The following is a 21,393-nucleotide window of genomic DNA, read 5'->3' as shown; positions in this document are numbered from 1 at the left end:
GTACCTTCGATTTTCCAGCATCTGCAGTTCCATCTTAAACACATCTGTTTATTGGTCACTGCCCATTATTCTTATCCATAGTCTTGCAATAGTGTTTGTACCCATTTGACCTTAACAACACATTATAAAAGAGAACAAACTCAACACTTACCATGTTGCACTTGTTAAGCCTCATTTCAATTTTGTTGTTGACTTATTTATTAATTATTCTTTTGAGTTTATCTGGTCTTGCTTTCTTTTTATAACATCAACTTTTCTTTTATATAATAATTTATCTTATCTGAATTTCTGCTTTTTTAAAAATTAGATTTAATTCCATTATGGTTACTGTTTCTGAGGTCTTTCTGTTAAATGCTTGACACACCATTCCTTGCAGAGTAAAATCATTCTGATTCAGAAAGCTAGGGAGCTAAGTAATCTCTACTTTACCCTTGTTTTTTTAAAGATACCTTCCTCCCCTGCTTAATGAGTATGTATCCATTGTTGATATGTTGATGGCTGTGAAAATTCATGTATTTACATTCACAGAATTACCCATTAACTATTGCAAATGTATATGGACCAGGTTACTGGAATGAATAAGGAGCTGGGAGAAGCTATTTCGCATGTTTCAAGCCTCACATTCCAGAGCCAAAGGAATATTAATTAATTGGTACTTAATTCCATCAGGAGCAAGGAAGAGATAGCCACCCAGACCTTCTAAGAATACTTGGACTGCAATTTTCAGGACATTCCTGTTGAAGGATGTGAGGGGGAGTGGGGATTTGATTTGTACTACTGAGACATTGGAGTCAGAGTCATAGAGTGATACAGTGTGGAAACAGGCCCTTCGGCCCAACTTGCCCACATCGGCCCAGCTACACTAGTCCCACCTGCCTGCGTTTGGTCCATATCCCTCCAAACCTGTCCTATCCATGTACCTGTCTAACTGTTTCTTCGAGCAGATGCAAGCCTATCCCGTCCAAATGTTTCACTTAAGACAACCCACCCATTCCAAAGATTAGTTAAGTAAACCATCTCTTAAATATTTCCAAAATATATAAACATCCTTCCTTAAATAAGGAGAATGGTATACACAATAATCCAAATGTACTCTCTCAACCAAAGCATAATCTTCTTAGTTTTGTATTCTATTCCCCCTGGCAATAAAATGTGCCACTCCTATTACAAAATATGTTATACCTTTTACCTGCATTAAAATCCATTAATCACAAATTTGCTTATTTTCTCGATATTCATTGCAATGTAATACTTCCATTTCCAGTGCTTACAATGGTGACCCGCTTCATACTGCTGACAAACTTTGATATGTAGATTTCAACTGCATTATCAAGATCATTTATATATACAGAGAATGTTGTACTTCCAATGCGGACCACACTTCCGCCCAGTTTGAATATACGTCAATTATACTTATTCTCAGTTCAATGTGCCTCAGGTGGCACAAACACCCTCCAATGGGGAACTTTATCCTAAGATTAGGACAGGTTAAATATCAAGAATCTTTCCCCATGGTAAAGGTGTTTAAGGCTCGAAGTCATAGGTTTAATGTGAGGAGTAAGTAAGAGGTTAGAGAGGATCTGAGAAAACATTTCTCAGAGGATGGTTAGTATCTGGAACACAATGCCTGAGATGGGGTGGGATGAGGGAAGGGGGAGGTTAGGGGAGGTGGAGGCAATGACTCTTGCAGCATTTGAAAGGCACCTGGAAGAGAACGAATCATCAAGACGAGAAGGCTATGGACCATATGCTGGTAAATGGGATTCATATGATTTGGTCTGGATGGTCAGGGGTGACATTGTGGATTGTATGACTGTAATTCCATGACACAATCATTAACTTGCTCCACACATTTTTAACTTTTGCACTATTAGCAGAGGCGAATTACGAGCAAACTTGAATGAGGAATGGGCCATACCTGTTTAATTTTAATTGAACTTAATGAAACAGTAATCCCACCCCCCACCAACTCCTATTTTTAGCTTTAAGCTTTCTGACTTTAAACAGATGCAGAGATCATGTTAAATCTCTCGTCAGTGACAGGTTGCCAAAAGATACTTAAATAATATTTTATTTGATTCTGATGGCAATTTCTGCATCCTTTGAGGAAGGAACACGACAGCTTAAGAGTGTAACATTTTAATCAAAAGCACTTCAGACATTCAGCTTTTTAGCTCTCCTGCTAATGCCTAAAGGCTCACAGTACAAAGACTTTATTCAGCATGGTCCCCTGTGTAATGTTTTCCCAGTTTTTTTCCGACAACACTTGATTCTTAGTACATCTTACGAGGGATCCAAAATGTAAGGTTAAACAGGCTGCGGATAACAAGCATATTTGAGAATGTGCCATACAAACCACAGCCAGGTATTGGGACCAAAGATCTGAGCATTAGAGTTTCTCATGTTGCACACTATACTTCTCAAAGGCCCGGTTCACTGGCAAGCACTATAAGGAAATTTTTAATGGGACTGAGTGATGTTTGAGCGCAGCTTATCCATCAGAATCTTTTTAAACTCCCTTGAATTCCAACATATGTGCCCCCCATACCTCCCATTAACTGTTCCCTGGTGGCACACATTGTGGCCAATATAGTCACAGACAACAGGGAATAATGTTTAATGCCAAGGGATAATAATTAACTAAATTATTACTCTGTGTTCCCAGCATATTGTTAATTCAGGATGTCAGGACAGACGTTTTTTTTGCTACTTTTGTAGCGGCACCAAACGTGGTGATTAAATATGTTCAGGAAGGAACTGCAGATGCTGGAAAATCGAAGGTACACAAAAAAGCTGGAGAAACTCAGCGGGTGCAGCAGCATCTATGGAGCGAAGGAAATAGGCAACGTTTCGGGCCGAAACACTTCTTCAGACTGATTAAATAGTGGTGATTAAATAGTTGCTTTATTCAGGTGTGACATGCAAGTTTGGTCCACTAACATAATTGCCATTGCTGCTGCAGCGTTGTCTCCAGCTCAGCTACCCTTCGACTGGGATGATCTCAAGGTGAGATATGTTTATGTAGCAGGACACTTCCCTTAACCCATGACGTCACGTGACAGCCCTCGTAACCACTGACTGTAAGTGGTCTGTCTATCAGCTGACGCCACAGGACCCCCCAGAACCGGAGGAAGGAATAGAACGCGCTAACCTTCAACAAGAAGGTGTGCAAGCATGGGCAAGGGCGGCTCCTGCTGTGGGTCGGAGGCACCCCGGCCGTGGGTCAGGACGGTGGGGCCCGCAGGCGCAGTTGAGGCTCCGGCTGTGGGCCATCCCAGTCATTTGCCGAGGGGTGTGAGGAGACCAATGCAAAAGCTGCCGGATGGACGAGATACAGTCGTATCTCTTTGACCAGCAGGGGATCGTGTTCTGAGAAATACGGCCCCCAGCAACGGATGGGAGACGTTGGCAACAATGCAACCAAAGAAGTAAGAATAAATTAATTGCTAAACCCGGCATGGTGATACAGTGTGAAAAAGTGAAAAGAAACAAACTACAGTGAGCAAACAAGTGCAAAGTGGTAGGAAAGTTCAAATTGGCCAGTGACCATGGTGCAGGATGGGAAGCTGTGCTGGAAAACTGGAGGTTGCAGTGACAACCTCGGACATGAAGGTGGTGGTGTTGCCGGTGGTCAGGCTGCAGGGATGGCATCCGTCCAGAAGGTGGCACTGTGGAGAGCGGTCAGGCTGCAGTGATGGAGCCGACCTGAAGGTGGTGCTATTGACGACGGTCAGAGAAGGTCGAGCGTCTCTTCCGGCCGGCTGCAGCGGCCATTTTTGCAGTCGCTGCGGCGGCCATGTGGCAGTAGTGGTGGCCAACCAAGGTAATTCGCGGATGCATGCGGGCCAGCATCGACGGGTCTCGCCCCACCGCTGCAGGTAGGGACTCCACCCACCGTCACCGTTGGAGACCGGCTGCGCTGCTGCCCCCTCGGTGGTGGCTGGAAGTTGCCGGGGAAACCGTCGTGGGACTGCCGACTCACGACCGGCCGAGGCTTCACCCTGCTGCTGGGCCGGACGGGCAGCCAGTGCCCAGGGATCTTCGGGGTCCGCACCGGTGAGGAGCAGAAGTACGTCTTCGGGCAGCCGTAGGCCCGCCCTATCGGGTCGTTAGGCCTTGAGCAGTGGCCAGCGGGGAAATGGGCAGGCCCGCTCTCTCCCCGCTCCCGGGGCCGTCGGGCAGCCGGCGTTGATGTTGGGGGCTGCTACACATGCAGCTGCTGGGGGAGCGACGACTGGTGGGGGAGTGACAGCAGCCGCGGCCTCTCAGCTCCGGTGAGCAGCAGCAGGTGGGGGAGCGGCGGCAGCCCCGGTCTTTCAGCCCCGATGGTTGGCTCCGGGCGGGTCATGCGGGAGAGATTGGCGGCCGTCACACAAGGCCCGGACCACGCCCATCGACCCAGCGGCCTGCGGCAAACCTTACAGTAGGGCCGGGTTGGCGGCAGCATCGTTCTGCAGGGCTGGGCTGTCGGCCGCAGACATCAGGTCTCCCGAGGCTGCGTGTGTCGGGAGAAATCCAAAATCCCAATTTGGATCGTCGGGGTCACCAATTTAGCGGCACCAAAGGTGGTGAATAAACAGTTGCTTTATTCAGGTGTTACATGCAAGTTTGGTCCACTAACATAATTGCCATTGCTGCTGTAGCTGAGCGAGGGTGTTGTCTCGAGTTCAGCTACCTGTCGACTGGGCTGATCTCAAGGTGAGATACGTTTATGTAACAGGAAACTCCCCTTAACCCATGACGTCACGTGACAGTCCTTGTAACCACTGACGAGGGTTCGACCGTAAATGGTCTGTCTATCAGCTGATGCCATACTTTGCTCTTTAGCTCATTCAGCAATAATACCACTGTCCCTGCACTGTTGGGTCCTTCAAAGGTGGTCTTTTGTTTCCCCAGCAGGTACTTTACAGAGCAGTGCAAGGGTCAAAATTGCTTCTCCGCCTGTCAGAAGGAGACTGCAGGGAACTGAGAAAATCCTGCTGTAGTGTCCTGAGACTCAGGTGAATAGTTGGCATTAATCACAAACATCTCCAATTTTCAAGGTGTGACCCTAGCCAGTAGAGAGGTTCCCCCAATCCTTGTTAGGGTAAAATGTTATCTTTATGTCCAGACAGCCATTTGCATCTCATCTCAGGATTCCAGTCCTTTTGCCCACATCTCCACCAAGGCTGTACTGAAATGTGCAGGCCAGTTGTTAAAGCAATGAGCATGTCATTGGTGGATAATTGCTCCTCAATTGCACTGTCAGTCATCTCGCTTTGATGAGTTGTCAAGTCCTGGTTCAAGTAATTTGCAATGCTACACCAAACCTGCTAGTCTTATAAAAGCCAGCAGAAACTGGACTCTGGGAGGCTACCTAAATCAACCTTGACCTCTGTGTCTGGACCTTGTCCTGAGGCACAGTGTCTTTATCCTGCCAGACAGAAACCAATTAACTTCACTGTCAATAAACACAGAGTATTGGAGTAACACCGGGGGTTAGGCAGCGTCTTAGGAGAAAAGGGGATAGGTGATAGTTCAAGTCGAGACCCTTCTTCATCATTTACCCATATTCTCCTGAGCTGCCTGACCCATGGAGTTACTCCAGAACTCTGTCTTCTTTTGTAAACTAGCGTCTGCAGTTCCTTGTTTCTAACTCAATTGGAATATGTTTCAAAAGCAAAATCCTTGTCTGCTGTTCAATAACTGCTGGGGAAATGTTCTCCCAAAATATCCCGATCCCTCCTGCAGAGATGTTTCAAAGCAGAAAATCAAAGTCTGCTCGATCATGCTTTAAAAATAATTTGTTTGGTTTGATGTAAAGAAAACCCTTTAAGATCTTCTTCGGAAAAACCTAGTGGCACCAATATACGTAAATGGACTAGGGAGCATGAACCATCCCAATATAATATTTCTCATTCAAACATTCAATTAAGGTTACCCATCAGCAGAAGGAATACAGATAAGAATGGGCAAATCATGTTGAGTGGTAAATGTTTACTAGTAATCAAGAAGCCATGACTATGACCCAGAGATACAGTGTCAAATACCAACATTGTGCAGTGGTGCATATATTCTGGGATCAATAAATGGTGACCAATGAACCCTTGAATTGGCATAAAAAACAATTTGGTTCACATATCCTTCAGGGAAGGAGCCCTTGGTGATGGGAAACGGGAACTGACTGCACTAGCTGTGCTCGATGGGTCATTTGAATGTTTTCACCGTGCTGGAGCAATTTTTCTCAGCTAAAGAATGCAAGGCGATATGAAACACGAGAAATGGAATTGACATACAGATCTAATTAATTGATGGAATAGATTTTAGGCCGGAGAGTCATTGATGTTTGTTTTATTGGTGCATTCATGCTTCCAGCAGATAATAAAAATACCAATTTATTGCCAGTTCCCAAAATACACATCATTAGCCAAACAGCATATTGTGCTCATCAAGGTATTAATTTCTGATGTACTTCATATTTTGCATACAAAACAAAAACCCACAGACTTTTCAGATCAAAAGAAGATGGTTTCCAAAAATGCATGAATGAAATAGAAGCCTTCTCAGCTGCAATGCAACAAATTTAAAAAAAACAGGTTTGAGTGAGATGTGAGATTGTTTATATTTGATCAGTAGCTAGAATTAGATGAGGGTTTTGAATGTTGCACGTCTAAGAGTCAATCGTTTGCTTGTATGTCAGACGACGTAGCTCGCTATTGGCTTCTGTCGTCGTCCAACATGTTGACAGAATTGTTGCCCAACGTGTCATAGAGTGCATTGTGTCGTCGCTTCCAGGGATCGCCAGGAGGCTTCTGTCATGATCCCCAAATGCCCATCATCCTGTACGGATTGCAACTAGATATAATTGGTGTACTGGTTTGTTCCAAGCAATATGTAGTCTTGCATTGATTTATGTGTTCTGTTTGGTTTGGAATCATTAGGATATATTGCACATAAAAAGGCCCTTCTGCCCATTGATTTCATGCTGAAATCTTTTACATTAATCCTACATTACTCCCATTTTTTATTCTCTGCACATTCTCATCAACTCCCCCCAGATTCCACCACTCACCAACACATTAGAGCCAATTAACATGACTAATTGACATACTATCCCACACATTTTTGGAATGTGGGAGGAAACCAGAGCACCTGGAGAAAAACGAGACATTCAGACCTGCAAACACCACACAGTTAACACCCAAGGGTCGCTCGCAGCATTGGATCTGCCAGCTGCACCACTATGTTGCCCCATGACTCCATGATTCTGCTATAGTCCTGCACTAACCAATGTGTCTCATGTTAAATGACTGAGGTTTGTTAACAGAACTGTCCTTAGTTCTGTTCTGCTTGACTTCTCAGTCAAGCAGAGCAGGCAAATGAAGAACATTGTTCTTGGTGCAACTGTAGCATCAGCTGCACACCACTGTCAATGTCTGGCTTCATTTACTTTTAATAAATTTCATAAGCAAAGTTTAATACTCTGCTAGTTCTACAAGTGCCCGCGTGGAGCAAAGCATCGAACTCTGTCAAACCAGCTTATTAAAGAGAAAAAAATACTCATGATCATTTTAACAATATCAGATGTACCAAATTCCTCACAGCTTCTAAACATATTTTTTAATGTAGTCATAGTGCTATTGGTACTGAGACTCGTGCAGCATGTTCTTCCTTGATTTCCTATTTGATCTCTGATCAACCCCACCTCTCCTCTTACAATCCTTTGCCTGCAAATATATCTGTAAACACATTTTTGGATTCCCTTTCAAGTTTGTACCAATCTTTTATCATGGTCATTCTTTGCCTTTTCACTTACCCGATCTTTCTGTGATCAACCTAGCTCTCACTCCTTTTTAATAAATTGGCACCAGTCGTACACAAGATTTTTCCTGCTCAATAGCTTAATAATAAGCATCTGAAAAGAAAGAACTCCGAGGAAAAATGGGATCAACTAGATTGTCCTTACATGTTGGAGCTGTTATGGAGCCAATGGGTGCCTTATCGTTGTCTGATTCACTAAAAGCTCCAACAAACCCCAGTAGATAATTAACCAATTCAACTGTTTTCAGTGACATAGGGTGATGTGCTGTAAGTGTCAGTGAATCTCACCTTGATGGGCCTTAGTTAATGTCACATCTGAAAAATCTACTCTGGGCAGTGCAGCATTTCTTCTGCATTGTAGTAAAGCTTCACTCAAGATTATTTGTTCAAATACAGAATGGGAGTTTGAATCAACAGTGGTTGTGCTATTACTCAGTCAAGCATATGCAGCAGGCTTAAGAAATATTCTTAAGGACCGTACTTGAGTCAGAGTGCACCAGTGCTAAATGTAAAATCTTGCATCTGATATAAGCAAGACTTGCTCAAGGGGTGCGGCCCTGTCAGGGTGTGGCCCTGTCGAGGCAAGTATCCTGTGAGAAAAGTGCGAGTTTTTGGCTGCGAGTCTTCGGCGAGGAGGCTGAGGGAGGACGCCACACCAAATGCTGGAGAGGGAGAGACGAAAGAAGGAAATGTCAAGCAAGCTGATTGAGTGTGATGCTTGCAGATGTGAGAAGTCAAGGACACTGCTGGTGCCTCTGGCTGCTACAAATGTGAGAAGTGCATCCAGGTACAGCTCCTGAAGGTCCGTGTTGGGGAACTGGAGAAGCACGTGGATGGCCTCAGGTTCGTCCAAGAAACTGTCGTTCCTCGACAAGTCCTACAGTAAGATTGTTACACCTAAGGTACTGGAAGAGAGAAGGTGGGTGACGGTGAGAAAGGGAAGGAAACGTGGAATGCAAAGGTCCCCGGGTGTTGTGCTTCTTGAGAACAGGTTCACCCACTTAGAAGCTGTCAGGACAGAAGGCGTTAACACACTGAGCGCCGGACTGGCTTGCGAAGCAAAAAGTTCTGTTGAGCCAAAACCAAAGAGGCCAACGTCAGGCAACGCCGTGGTAGTTGGAGACTCCATTGTGAGAGGTACGGACAGGTGTTTCTGCGGCAACAGACGGGATTCGAGGATGGTGTGCTGCCTCCCTGGTGCCAGGATCCAGGATGTCATGGACAGAGTGCAGAATATCCTCAAGGGCGAAGGTGAAGCCGGAAGTGGTAGAGCATGTCGGCACAAACGATGTCGGAAAGAAGGGGATGAGTATTCTGCAGCATGACTTTAGAGAGCTCGGAAAAATGCTGAAAAGCAGGACCGTCAAGGTGGTTACCTCCGGTTTGCTTCCAGTTCCTCGTGCTGGCGAGAGCAGGAACAGGGAGATACAGGACCTGAATGTGTGGCTTAGGAACTGGTGCAGGGATTTAGATTCTTAGACCATTGGGATCTGTTTTGGAGTAAGTGGGAACAGTACAAAAGGGGTGGATTGCACCCTAACAGGTGGGGGACCAGCATTCTGGCAGGCAGGTTTGCCACTGCTACACAGGTGGTTTTAAACTAAATAATGGTGGGGAGTGTCAAATGGGAGTTAAAGGGAAAGAGAGTAAAGGGATAGTTAATGACCCCAGAATTAACGGGAAAGGAAGCTCACAAAGGGATAGGAGAGTATGGCCAAGTGTAATAGGGATCGATGTGAAAGGTGAGATGCGTAAGGAATTAAAAGTATTATATATGAATACGCAAAGTATAAGAAGTAAAGTAGATGAGCTTGAGGCTCAGTTAGAGGTTGGTAGATATGGCATTGTGGGGATTACTGAGACGTGGCTGCAGGAAGATCATGCCTGGGAACTTAATATTCAGGGTTATACATCCTATAGGAAGGACAGGCAGGTGGGCAGAGGAGGGGGGGTAGCTCTGCTGGTGAGGGATGGAATTCAGTCCCTTGCGAAGGAAGACATAGGGACAGCTAAAAATCAGGTTGGTTCAGGACCCCAAGAAAGAGTTTTTGTAGAGTGGCTCCGAGATGGATTCTTAGAGCAGCTTGTAATGGAGCCGATCAGAGAAAAGGCCATTCTGGATTTAATGTTGTCTAATGAACCAGATTTGATAAGAGAACTTGAGGTAAAGGAACCGCTTGGAGGTAGTGATCATAATATGATTAGTTTTAATCTGCAATTAGAGAAAGAGAAGGTTAAATCGGAAGTGTCAGTGATGCAGTTGAACAAAGGGGATTATGAAGGCATGAGAGAGGAGCTGGCCAAGGTAGACTGGAAAGGGATCCTAGCAGGAATGATGGTGGAACAGCAATGGCAGGAATTTCTGGGCATAATCCGGAAGATCATTTCATTCCAAAAAGGAAGAAAGATTCTAAGGGGAGTAGGAGGCAACCGTGGCTGACAAGTTAGGGATAGAAAAAAATAAAAGAGAAAATGTATAACACAGCAAAGAGTAGCTGGAAGCCAGAGGATTGGGAAACTTTCATAGGACAACAGAAGAAAACAAAACGGGCAATACGGGCTGAAAAGATGAAGTACGAGGGGAAGCTGGCCAGGAATATAAAGGACAGTAAAAGCTTCTTTAGATATGTTAAGGGAAAAAGAGTAGCAAAGTCAAAGGTGGGTCCCTTGAAGGCAGACACGGGTGAAATTATTATGGGTAACAAGGAAATGGCAGAAGAGTTCAACAGGTACTTCGGATCTGTCTTCATTAAGGAAGACACAAACAATCTCCCAGGTGTACTGGAGGACAGAGGATCTAAGGGGGTAGAGGATCTGAAATAAATTTTCATTAGGCTGAGAAATAGTATTGGGTAAGCTAATGGGACTGAAGGATGATAAATCCCCTGGGCCTTATGGTCTGCATCCCAGGGTCGTCAGGGGGGTGGCTCTAGAAATAGATGACGCATTGGTGATCATTTTCCAATGTTCAATAGATTCAGGATCAGTTCCTGTGGATTGGAGGATAGCTAATGTTATCCCACTTTTCAAGAAAGGAACGAGAGAGAAAACGGGGAATTACAGGCCAGTTAGCCTGACTTCGGTGGTGGGAAAGATGCTGGAGTCAATTATTAAAGAGGTAATAATGGGGCATTTGGATAGCAGTAAAAGGATTAGTCCAAGTCAACATGGATTTATGAAAGGGAAATCATGCTTGACTAATCTTCTGGAATTTTTTGAGGATGTGACAAGTAAAATGGATGAAGGGGAGCCAGTGGATGTAGTGTATCTAGACTTTCAGAAAGCCTTTGATAAGGTCCCGCACGGGAGACTGGTGACTAAAATTAGAGTACATGGTATTGGGGTAGGGTGTTGACATGGATAGAAAATTGGTTGGCAGATAGGAAGCAAAGAGTAGGAGTGAACGGGTCCTTTTCAGAATGGCAGGCAGTGGCGAGTGGAGTGCCACTAGGCTCGGTGTTGAGGCCGCAACTGTTTACCATATATATTAATGATTTGGAAGAGGGAATTAGGAGCAACACTAGCAAGTTTGCAGATGACACAATGCTGGGTGGCAGTGTGAACTGTGAAGAGGATGTTAGGAGGTTGCAGGGTGACCTGGACAGATTGAGTGAGTGGGCTGATGCAATATAATATAGATAAATGTGAGGTTATCCACTTTGGCGGCAAAAACAAGGGGGCAGATTATTATCTTAATGGGGTTAGGTTAGGTAAGGGGGAGGTGCAATGAGACCTGAGTGTCCTTGCTGAAAGTCATCTGGACAATTGTGTACAGTATTGGTCTCTTAATTTGAGGAAGGACATCCTTGTGATTGAGGCAGTGCAGCATGGGTTCACAAGATTGATCCCTGGTATACTGCATTGATACTGTATTGATATTGCACCCAGCGTTTGTTGCTCAACTATCTGTACTGGGACTTAAATCTGATGAACAAGGAAGACGTAGACGAAGACGAAGACGAAGGAAGAACAAGGATGTACAGCAGGCAGTGAAGAAAGCTAATGGAATGTTGGCCTTCATAACAAGAGGATTTCAGTATTGGAGTAGAGAGGTTCTTCTGCACTTGTATAGGGCTCTGGTAAGACTACATCTGGAGTAGTCCTTGTGATTGAGGCAGTGCAGCATAGGTTCACGAGATTGATCCCTGGGATGGCGGGACTGTCATATGAGGAAAGATTGAAAAGACTAGGCTTGTATTCACTGGAGTTTAGGAGAATGAGGGGGATCTTATAGAAATGTATAAAATTATAAAAGGACTGGACAAGCTAGATGCAGGAAAAATGTTCCCAATGTTGGGCGAGTCCAGAACCAGGGGCCACAGTCTTAGATTAAAGGGGAGACCATTTAAGACTGAGGGGAGGAAAAACTTTTTCACCCAGAGAATTGTAAATTTGTGGAAATCCCTGCCACAGAGGGCAGTGGAGGCCAAATCACTGGATGGATTTAAGAGAGAGTTAGATAGAGCTCTCAGGACTAGTGGAATCAAGGGATATGGTGAGAAGGCAGGCACGGGTTATTGATTTGGGACGATCAGCCATGATCACAATAAATGGCGGTGCTGGCTCGAAGGGCCGAATGGCCTCCTCCTGCACCTATTTTCTATGTTTCTAAAAGCATCACATTAATATAACAGCATAAACTCTGTGCTGAGTTTATGTAGAAAACCCCGGCACAGTGGGGTTTTCTACATAAATAGCAGCTGGTTATATGGGCCAGAGAAGTTATTACTAAGCTGCTGGTAATGACTCACTAAGACGTGTGAAAGAGATGGTTGTGACAGTCTCTAGTTTCCCCTCTAGAAGCATTTTCCACAATATGTTTCCAACCACAATGATATCATTAATTTGGCAAGAAGAATTTGAATTGGCAATGGCACAAGATGCAGAATCCCCTGATGCTTACATTACAGTTTATTGAATTGACGCTGCAACATTAACAATAAACTGATCATTCAATAGCCAATGTCTCATATATTCCTGCTCGCCCATAAAAACAAGTTAAAAAAAACACTTTAATCATTGGCTCTGAGTAACATCCCAAGATTCTAACGTGCACATGCCCACCACAGGAAGTAACACAGTTTGAAAGGTTTTCGCTAGGTCCATTCTCAACCCGAGGTGAAAGAAGATAAATCTATTTTTACAGGGCAATCAAATCCTATATCTCAATTGTGACATGTTCCCAGGAAACATTATGCCTGAATCAATACATCTGTGTACTCTAGATTTAAAAGAACCCTAGACTAAGTGCAGACCCGTTGGGTCTGCTCCCCTAATGCAATATTCCACCACTCACCAGTTCCAATGAAACCCGCACCCCCAAAGCAATATTCCACCACTCACGCATTTCCCCTCATCCCTCAGTCACTCCCTCCCTCCATAACTCCTCTCCCCTCCCTACCCCTCCCTTCCTATCCCTCTTCCCACTCACCTCCCCCTATCCCCCCCACTATCCCTCCTGCCCTTCCCCACTGCCCTCCTCTCCCTCTATTCCCCACTCCTCCCCCGCCCTACCCCCTCCTCTCACTCAATCCCCCCACTCTCCCTCCTCACCTCCCCAGGATCTTTCCCCTCTCCTCCTCCCCTCCCCCAATCCCTCCCTCCCTCTCCTTTCCCCTCAGTCACTCCATCCCTCCATAAAAAGCAGCACTTGCAGATCCTTCCTCCACAGGTCATTCATTGTTAGTTGTGGTTTAGAACCTGGTGACTTGATGATTGGACCAGTTTAGTGGGTGGGTGGATGGGTGTTGGTGTGTGTGTCTCAAACTCCACGCAAACTGCTCAGCCACCATGCAACCCGACTCTCCCTCCCTCACTCCCTCCCTCTCTCTGCCCATCGCTGGTTTATCCAATAGCTTTCATGTAGATATGGGTAAGGTTAAATGTAAGTGCTCACGAAAAAGGAATGTGTGTGTTTGTGTGTGGGTGGGGTTAGTTCTCTGGGGTGCTGTGCCTCATGGCTCCCCGGTCAGGTTCAGTAACACTGAGGATTTTTTTTAGTGCCAGCTCTTTAATTCTGATCTCATATTCTGTTGTGCTGCAGCATGTAAGAATGTCATTGTTCTATCTGGGACGTATGAGAATAAAACACTCTTGACTCTTAAAGACCGTTGGTTATGCCACCTTGAAATTCATTTATCTAGACAGATCCTTACAGTGATACAATTTATCCCAAAGTTATAACCAGGAATTGGATACAATTCCTAATCCCACATTGAATGGTGGTGCTGGCTCGAAGGGCCGAATGGCCTACTCCTGCACCTATTGTCTATTCTAAAAAAGCAAGTTAATTGGTTAGCGACCGTAATGGGTAGATGGGTGATAAATTCTCAGAGGTGTTGCCGGGATGTGAGGAGAATTGAATGGGATTGGTGTAAATGGCTGATTGGTGGTTGGCTTGGATCCAGTGGGCCAAATGGCCTGCTTCCATGCTGTATGATGCTATTCCTAGTACCACTTCCAACATTTCTGGGATATGTTTGAGGACCGCAGTGCAGCAATCCACAATCTCCTCAAAGCGTCAACCTGATCTCCTTTTTCTGCATCTGTAAACAAGCTAGAGGTCCTGCTAGGAACAGTTATATTGGTCCCTGTGTCAATTGGTATTGCTTTATTATTTTCCTTTGTAACAAGATAGTGAAAAGTTGTTTTGCATCCTAATTAAAGCATTTCATATTATACATGCATACAGACAAGCCATACACAAGTACAACTAGTAGTGCAAAGAGAAAAATGTCAGTGCAGAATATAGATTTACAATATTATAACATTACAGTTGCAGAGAAAAAGTACAGCATCCACAATAAAAGGTAGACATGTCCACCTTTGATTTTTCCAGCATCTGCAGTTCTTTTTCAAAACACATCCACAATAAAGGTAGGTTGGAAGATTGGAACTTCTCACTAACCTATGGGAGGATCATTCAGTAGCCTGATAACCGTGGGGATGAAGCTCTTCCTGAATCTGATGGTGCGTGCTTTAAAACATCTGTACCTTCTACCCAATGGAAGAGGGAAGAAAAGGGGATGGCCAGAATGAAAAATGTCTTTGATTATGTTGTTTGCTTTCCCGAGGCAGTGTCAATTGTAGGAGAAGACGGTGGGGAGTCTGGTGTGTGATAGACTGAGCTACATGCACAATTCTCCACAATTTCTTGCAGTTTTGGGTAGAGTTGTTCACAAATCAAGCTAAGAGTTACTGGTGATGTGCCAAACTTCTTTAGACTCCTGCGGAAGTAGACATTGGCATGTTTTTTTCACCATAGCTTCAATGTGGCTTCCAGGCAGATTATTGGTGATATTTACACCTAGGAACATGAGGCTCTCGACCATTTCCACTTCGGCACCATTGATGCTGATTGGGGCATGTAATCCACCATGCATCCTGAATTCAATAACTAACTCCTTCGACTTGCTGATTTTACGGAGAGGTTGTTGTTTTGACATGCTACTAAGCTGTCTGTCTCCTTCCTATACTCTGTTTTGTCATTGTATGAGATCTCGTCCACTACAAGTGGTATAATCTGCAAATTTATAGATGAAGTTAGCACAGAATTTCAACACAGCCATGAGTGTATCGGGACTATTGTAGGGGGTTGAGAATTGTCAAGGATGTTTTGTTGCCTATCCTCACTGATTGTGATCTATGTGTGAAAAGGTCATGGATTCAGTGGTGGGGGTGTGATGCTATCTCCTAGTTCCAGGAATTTGTTGATGGGATTATGGTGATGAAGGTGATGCTATAGTCAATAAACAACAGTCTGATGTTGGTGTCCTTGTTATTTACATATACACGGCCAGTGATATGCCGTGAATATATTGCGACGGTAGGCAAATTGCAGTTGATCAAGGCTGTCAGAGAGGCTGGAGTTAATGTACACTACGACCAGCCTTTCAAAGCTGGCCTTCCCTTCAATCGGGAGAAGAGCAGAACCTCTACCGACTACTTAGATCACTGATACCCAAGGGCATAATCTGCCCATGCTGAGAGCTCCTGCTGTGCCTGGAAAGGATCTCTTGCTTATTGAAGACCACTATGCCATGAGATCAGAAGCCTGTGGATGCTAAGTGTTTCCACCAGTGGCAATGGACACAAAGCAAAGCAACCTAGCTACTAGGACTGAACACAGATGCCAAGGTATTAAAAGACCATCTTTAGAACATTAGTCTGAGCAATCTTGGAGTAAAATAATGCAGAGTATTATTTTAACAGAAAATTGTGCTTACCTATTCATCAAGTACTTCTGACTGCCAATAATAATTTGTGAGAACATTGGAAAACAGTTGTCTGATTGAGTGAGGAGTGATCTGGTCTGGTAATAAAGTAGCTTCTTTCTCTGGTGTTAACGAACATTGTTCGCTCAATGTATAAGATTGAGTTGGGTTATTATGCTGACAAACTAAAAACACCCAACAGAAGCCCTCCCATAATAAAGACTTTCAAGATTAAATTATTTGTTCTGATCACTGGTAGAAATAAGAGTGGCTGATGGTATGGTACTCCAGTCACAGGGAGAGAGGTTGATTTAAAACTGAATCAGGTCAAGGAAAGGGTAGATGCAGTGAATTTATTCCATTGCTACTGCAGTGGTGACAGTGGCTCTTGTGGTCTTCTGCACTCTTCACTTCTGACATTATTGGAAAGTAAAAAATGTCACTTTGCTTTGGTCAAAATCTGGCTTTGCTCATATAGCCACATCAATAACCAAGGCAATGCTCGAGTACCTAGCCCCTCATGCAACTGCAAAGGAAGCTGAAAGTCACTGTGCTGCCCAAATGTTGTGCACAATTATAAAGAAAGAATAAAAGGAATAATAACAACTTTTCCGCAACTACAGTTTTTAATGAATTAAATAGCACACAATTAACTCAGCCCAGAGATACCAACTGGCAAGATATAACAACTTGCCAAAACATTAGTAACATACTCCAGTGAATAGAATAAAGTGCTTTTAAATGCATAAAGCTAAACATAAAATTGAAGGTGTTATTTTACAGTGTGGAATCAAACTTACTTTACCACACAGCTTATTACAAATAGTCAATTAGCCACATGATAGAAACACAGAAGAAAGGAAATGTTAAGTAACACAACTGTACTGAACACTATCAACAGTAAAATCATACGTACTCATTGATAAACACTATTAGCATTAAGTGGAATGAGCTGGCAGAGATCAGTTTTTAAATCACAGAATTCTACCTTTGTTCAAAAGCTCTGCAAGACTGTGGAATTAATTTGTTTGCAGACCCGAGCCAATATTACTGTTCACAACTGTCGCTGTCCTTGTTCACAGTCAACAATGTCTCCACTTGCTTGCCCTGCTGTTTGCCGAAAAGTACACGTATAATGTGAAAAATATACCAATGTCAACTGCCAAGGGCAATCCTAAAACTGCAGGGAAGGAGGTCCTATTAAAATATAATGTCAAATTCATGTACATTTGCAGCAATAGAAAGATGAAGCCACAAAACTGGTAGCAATAGGAGTCATCTAATTAAAATGGTAGTCGTTTTTTTGAACTCATACTCCAACCAAAACAAAAACTTTGAGAGACTGTTTCACTAAAACATTGAGCTGATACAATAGGCTGAATTTTAAAGTTTAACACTGGAGAATAAGCCAGGTGCAATCTACTACTGGGAGTTGTACTCAACGCCCAACATCTCACAAGCATAGCAACTCATCCCCAAACAGAGAGCGCTTCCAACGCCTTAACTAAAAATTGGGGAACACCTGTTTCTTCATATTCTACTGAGCTGGTGGCAACCCAAAGCTGTAAAGTGGGTGATTTCCAAGAGCACCTTTTTAAAAAAACTTTTTGTCACAAGAACTTTCACCAATTCAAACCTGCACGATCATTTACAAGTCTTTACTGCTCCTCTATGAACATTCCCAATCCCAGCTGATTTAGCACAACTAGTAATGTGCCAATTATTTTAAACTATAACTCAAAATCACTTTGCTAATTACCACCAATTAAGTAAATGCAATCAGAACCAGCAACTATAGTTTTAACAGGATCTGAAGTGAGCGGCATCAAAGACAAGAACTTCAAAATATTGGGCATCAAACATGCTGGGATGGATGCTCGCTCCATAGTGCACCATGTGGCTTTGCCTAACAGTGCCAAGCCTATCTTCTGCTCCTGGCTTTAGCATCACCTGCTCATTCAATGGCTGTTAAAGTCTGTTTGGTGTGGGCAGCAGTCGGTTAATAGAAATGAAAACTTCAATCTAAGACAAATATAGCTGCAACAGTAAAGGTTGTTTTGAGTGTCTGCATTCTAAAGGTGTTTGAATAAGCAGAGGTATTCTCGTCAGTTGAGATGTGCTCCTACTGTAATTATGTAATTCTACAATGCCACTTGTCCATATCCAAAATGCTGAAGTGAATTATTTAATTGTATCTATCAAAACTGTATTTAATCACCAGCTGCTACCTTTGTGCTTAAAGAGTATAAAGCCTCAAATCAGGGAGATTCTACTAAGAGCGCAGCAGTAGAGTTGCTGCCTTACAGCACTTATTGCGCAGGAGACCCCTGTTCGATGCAGGTTATGGGTGCTTATCTGTATGGAGTTTGTACGTTCTCCCCGTGACCTGCGTGAGTTTCTCTGAGTACTTTGGTTTCCTCCCACACTTCAAAAACGTACAGGTTTGTAGGTTAATTGGCTTGGTATGAATGTAAAAAAAATTGTCCCTAGTATAGAAGTGTGTTAATGTGTGGGGATCGCTGGTCGGTGCGGACTCAGTGGGCCAAAGGGCCTGTTTCCAGGCTGTATCTCTAAACTCTATTATTTGTTGTTAAATAATCCTACGTCATTTTCGCCACCTACAACGTGACCCCACCACTCGCCACAACTTCCCATTTCCCCCAATGTCTGCCTTCCGCAAAGACCGCTCCCTCAGCAACTCCCTTGTCAATTCTTCCCTTCCCTCCCATACCACCCCCTCCCCGGGCACTTTCCGTTGCAACCGCAAGAAATGCAACACCTGTCCCTTTACCTCCCCCCTCGACTCCATTCAAGGAACCAAGCAGTCGTTCCAGGTGCGACAGAGGTTCACCTGTATCTCCTCCAACCTCATCTACTGCATCCGCTGCTCTAGATGTCAGCTGATCTACATCGGTGAGACTAAGCAGAGGTTGGGCGATCGTTTCGCCGAACACCTCCGCTCGGTCCGCAAGAACCTACCTGACCTCCCGGTGGCTCAGCACTTCCACTCCCATTCCCAATCCGACCTCTCTGTCCTTGGTCTCCTCCATTGCCAGAGTGAGCAACACCGGAAATTGGAGGAACAGCACCTCATATTCCGCTTGGGGAGCTTGCATCCGGCAGGCATGAACATTGAATTCTCCCAATTTTGTTAGCCCTTGCTGTCTCCTCCCCTTCCTTAGCCCTCGAGCTGTCTCCTACCATCCCCCAGCCCTCGGGCTCCTCCTCCTCCCTTCTCCCCGCCACCCCCTATCAGTCTGAAGAAGGGTTTCGGCCCGAACGTTACCTATCTCCTTCGCTCCATAGATGCTGCTGCACCCGCTGAGTTTCACCATGCAAGGAAGATTGTTACTTTACACTGTCAGATGTTTTTCAGTGCTGTTTCATCCCTTGTCGGTTTTCAGTCATAGACACAGCACAGAAACAAGCCTTTTGGCACACTGAGTCCGCACCGACCGCTGAGTTTGGCACACTGAGTCCGCACTGCAGCTACTAACCACCCATTTTTATACAAATCCCATTCAAGCCCATGTCATTCTCCTATATTCCCATCAACTACCCAAGCTATCCTCAGATTCTAACATACCTATACACTAGGAGAAATGTACCTACCGACCTGCATTTTTGAATGTAAGAGGAAATCAGAGCAAAATCAGTATAAGCCCACGCAGTCACGGGAAGAATGTGCAAATTACACACTAACTAGGTTATTGGAGCAGTGAGGCATGGCTCTACCAGCTGCATCGCTGTGATTCCCTAAACTTAAAGTATTTAGCATTTTACTTCCCTCTTTTCCACAAAAAAACATCAGCTAAAATGCATGTCAGTCTCCACCCATTTTAATTGCCCGTTACATTATAGCATAGCCCCACATGATCCCTGTGCAGCAAATTTTACCAACTATACATACAGTCCAGTGTGTGCGGCATCAACTAGTGCTCAACATCATACAATCCTAAATCTGCTTCTCATGCTCTCCACATGGTGAGGAAATAAGCAGCAAGAGTAAAAGGGAATAGATGAATTTGTCAATTAAAATAGGAAAAATATAAATCTGGCAATCGGTCTCAAACCTGAAGCATCAACTGTTTCTCTTTTCACAAATGTTTCCTGACCTACTGAGTGTTTCTAGCATTTTCTGTTTCTGTTGCAAATCTCTGAAATTCTTTAGCACAGAATTCTGCCAATAATAAAGACTGCTGCATATATTTCTGATGAAACTGAGCGTTTCTTGGGTACAAATGAAATCTAGGAATTAGAGGACTGGGCAGTCAAGTGCATTTAATTTGTAAATTCCACCTTGTGCATAAGCAGGCTAAAAAACAATGAAATGTGAAATGTCAAGTGCAATTTTTCATCGCAAGAAATTCCCCACTTTGGAAACAAACTTATACCAAGTAAGAACATCCTTTGCAACAGGTATAGTTCAAAATGCAGAGCCTGAGCAAAGAATTGATTGAAAGCTATTTCAAGAAAACATGCTGGCAAACCTCAGGAACACGAGATGAAAAAGTGACGAGGAAAAGCGTGCAGTTTGAAGCCAGCATTGGAGCTAAAAATATAGATTGTAAAAAGTCACACACAAATCCCACATGGTCACTGGGAGAATGTACAAATTCCCTACAGACAGCACCCGCAGTCAGGATCGAATCCGGGTCTCTGGGGCTGTAAGGCAGAAAATATACCTCTGCACTGTGCCGCCCAAGTCCCACTTCCTGGATACTTGGAAAGGTATTCGGAAGTCAAGTTATCGCATAGTCTGAAGTTACAGAGGAGAATAGGCTGAAGAAAATCAGCAGTTGGTTCAAAACTTTGAGTAATGCAAAGTGAATGGCCATTCATCAGATCAAGAATGAAGGTAGTTCTCAAATCTATAACCAAATAACATTGAGAGAATCACCACCAAATACCCTCACATAATTTGACAAGAAGATAAAGAAAACCACAAAACCTTTGCACTTTACCACAACACCCTAGATAATCTGCTGTACAAAAAAAATGTTTGGAAAAGTTAACACAATTGATGCTCAAATCCCATCTGCCATCATCTAGAAATTCAAATCTCCAAAATTCACATTATGTCATCATTCACGCATCTTTTCCATACTGAAGAAACAATGCCAAAACAAAGACTGAAAAACTTGACATTACCATAAAGGACTGAAGGATTCCAGCAAGCTAATTGGTATTACAACATACAGGGACAACCAGCAGTCAATACTCCTATATAAAGATATACCAATTGCCACTTCAAAGAGATAAATGCCACGATCAGCAAATATTTTGGAGATGAGACTTCAAGAAATTGATCCTTAGTGCCAAGCAAGGCACAGGAATTAGAACAGAATACACACTAATATTGGAAGTTACTTCAATTGAT

Source organism: Amblyraja radiata, chromosome 7 (assembly GCF_010909765.2).
Source record: "Amblyraja radiata isolate CabotCenter1 chromosome 7, sAmbRad1.1.pri, whole genome shotgun sequence".
In the NCBI taxonomy this organism is placed as follows: Eukaryota; Metazoa; Chordata; class Chondrichthyes; order Rajiformes; family Rajidae; genus Amblyraja; species Amblyraja radiata.
Note: the sequence above shows the minus strand (reverse complement) of the source record.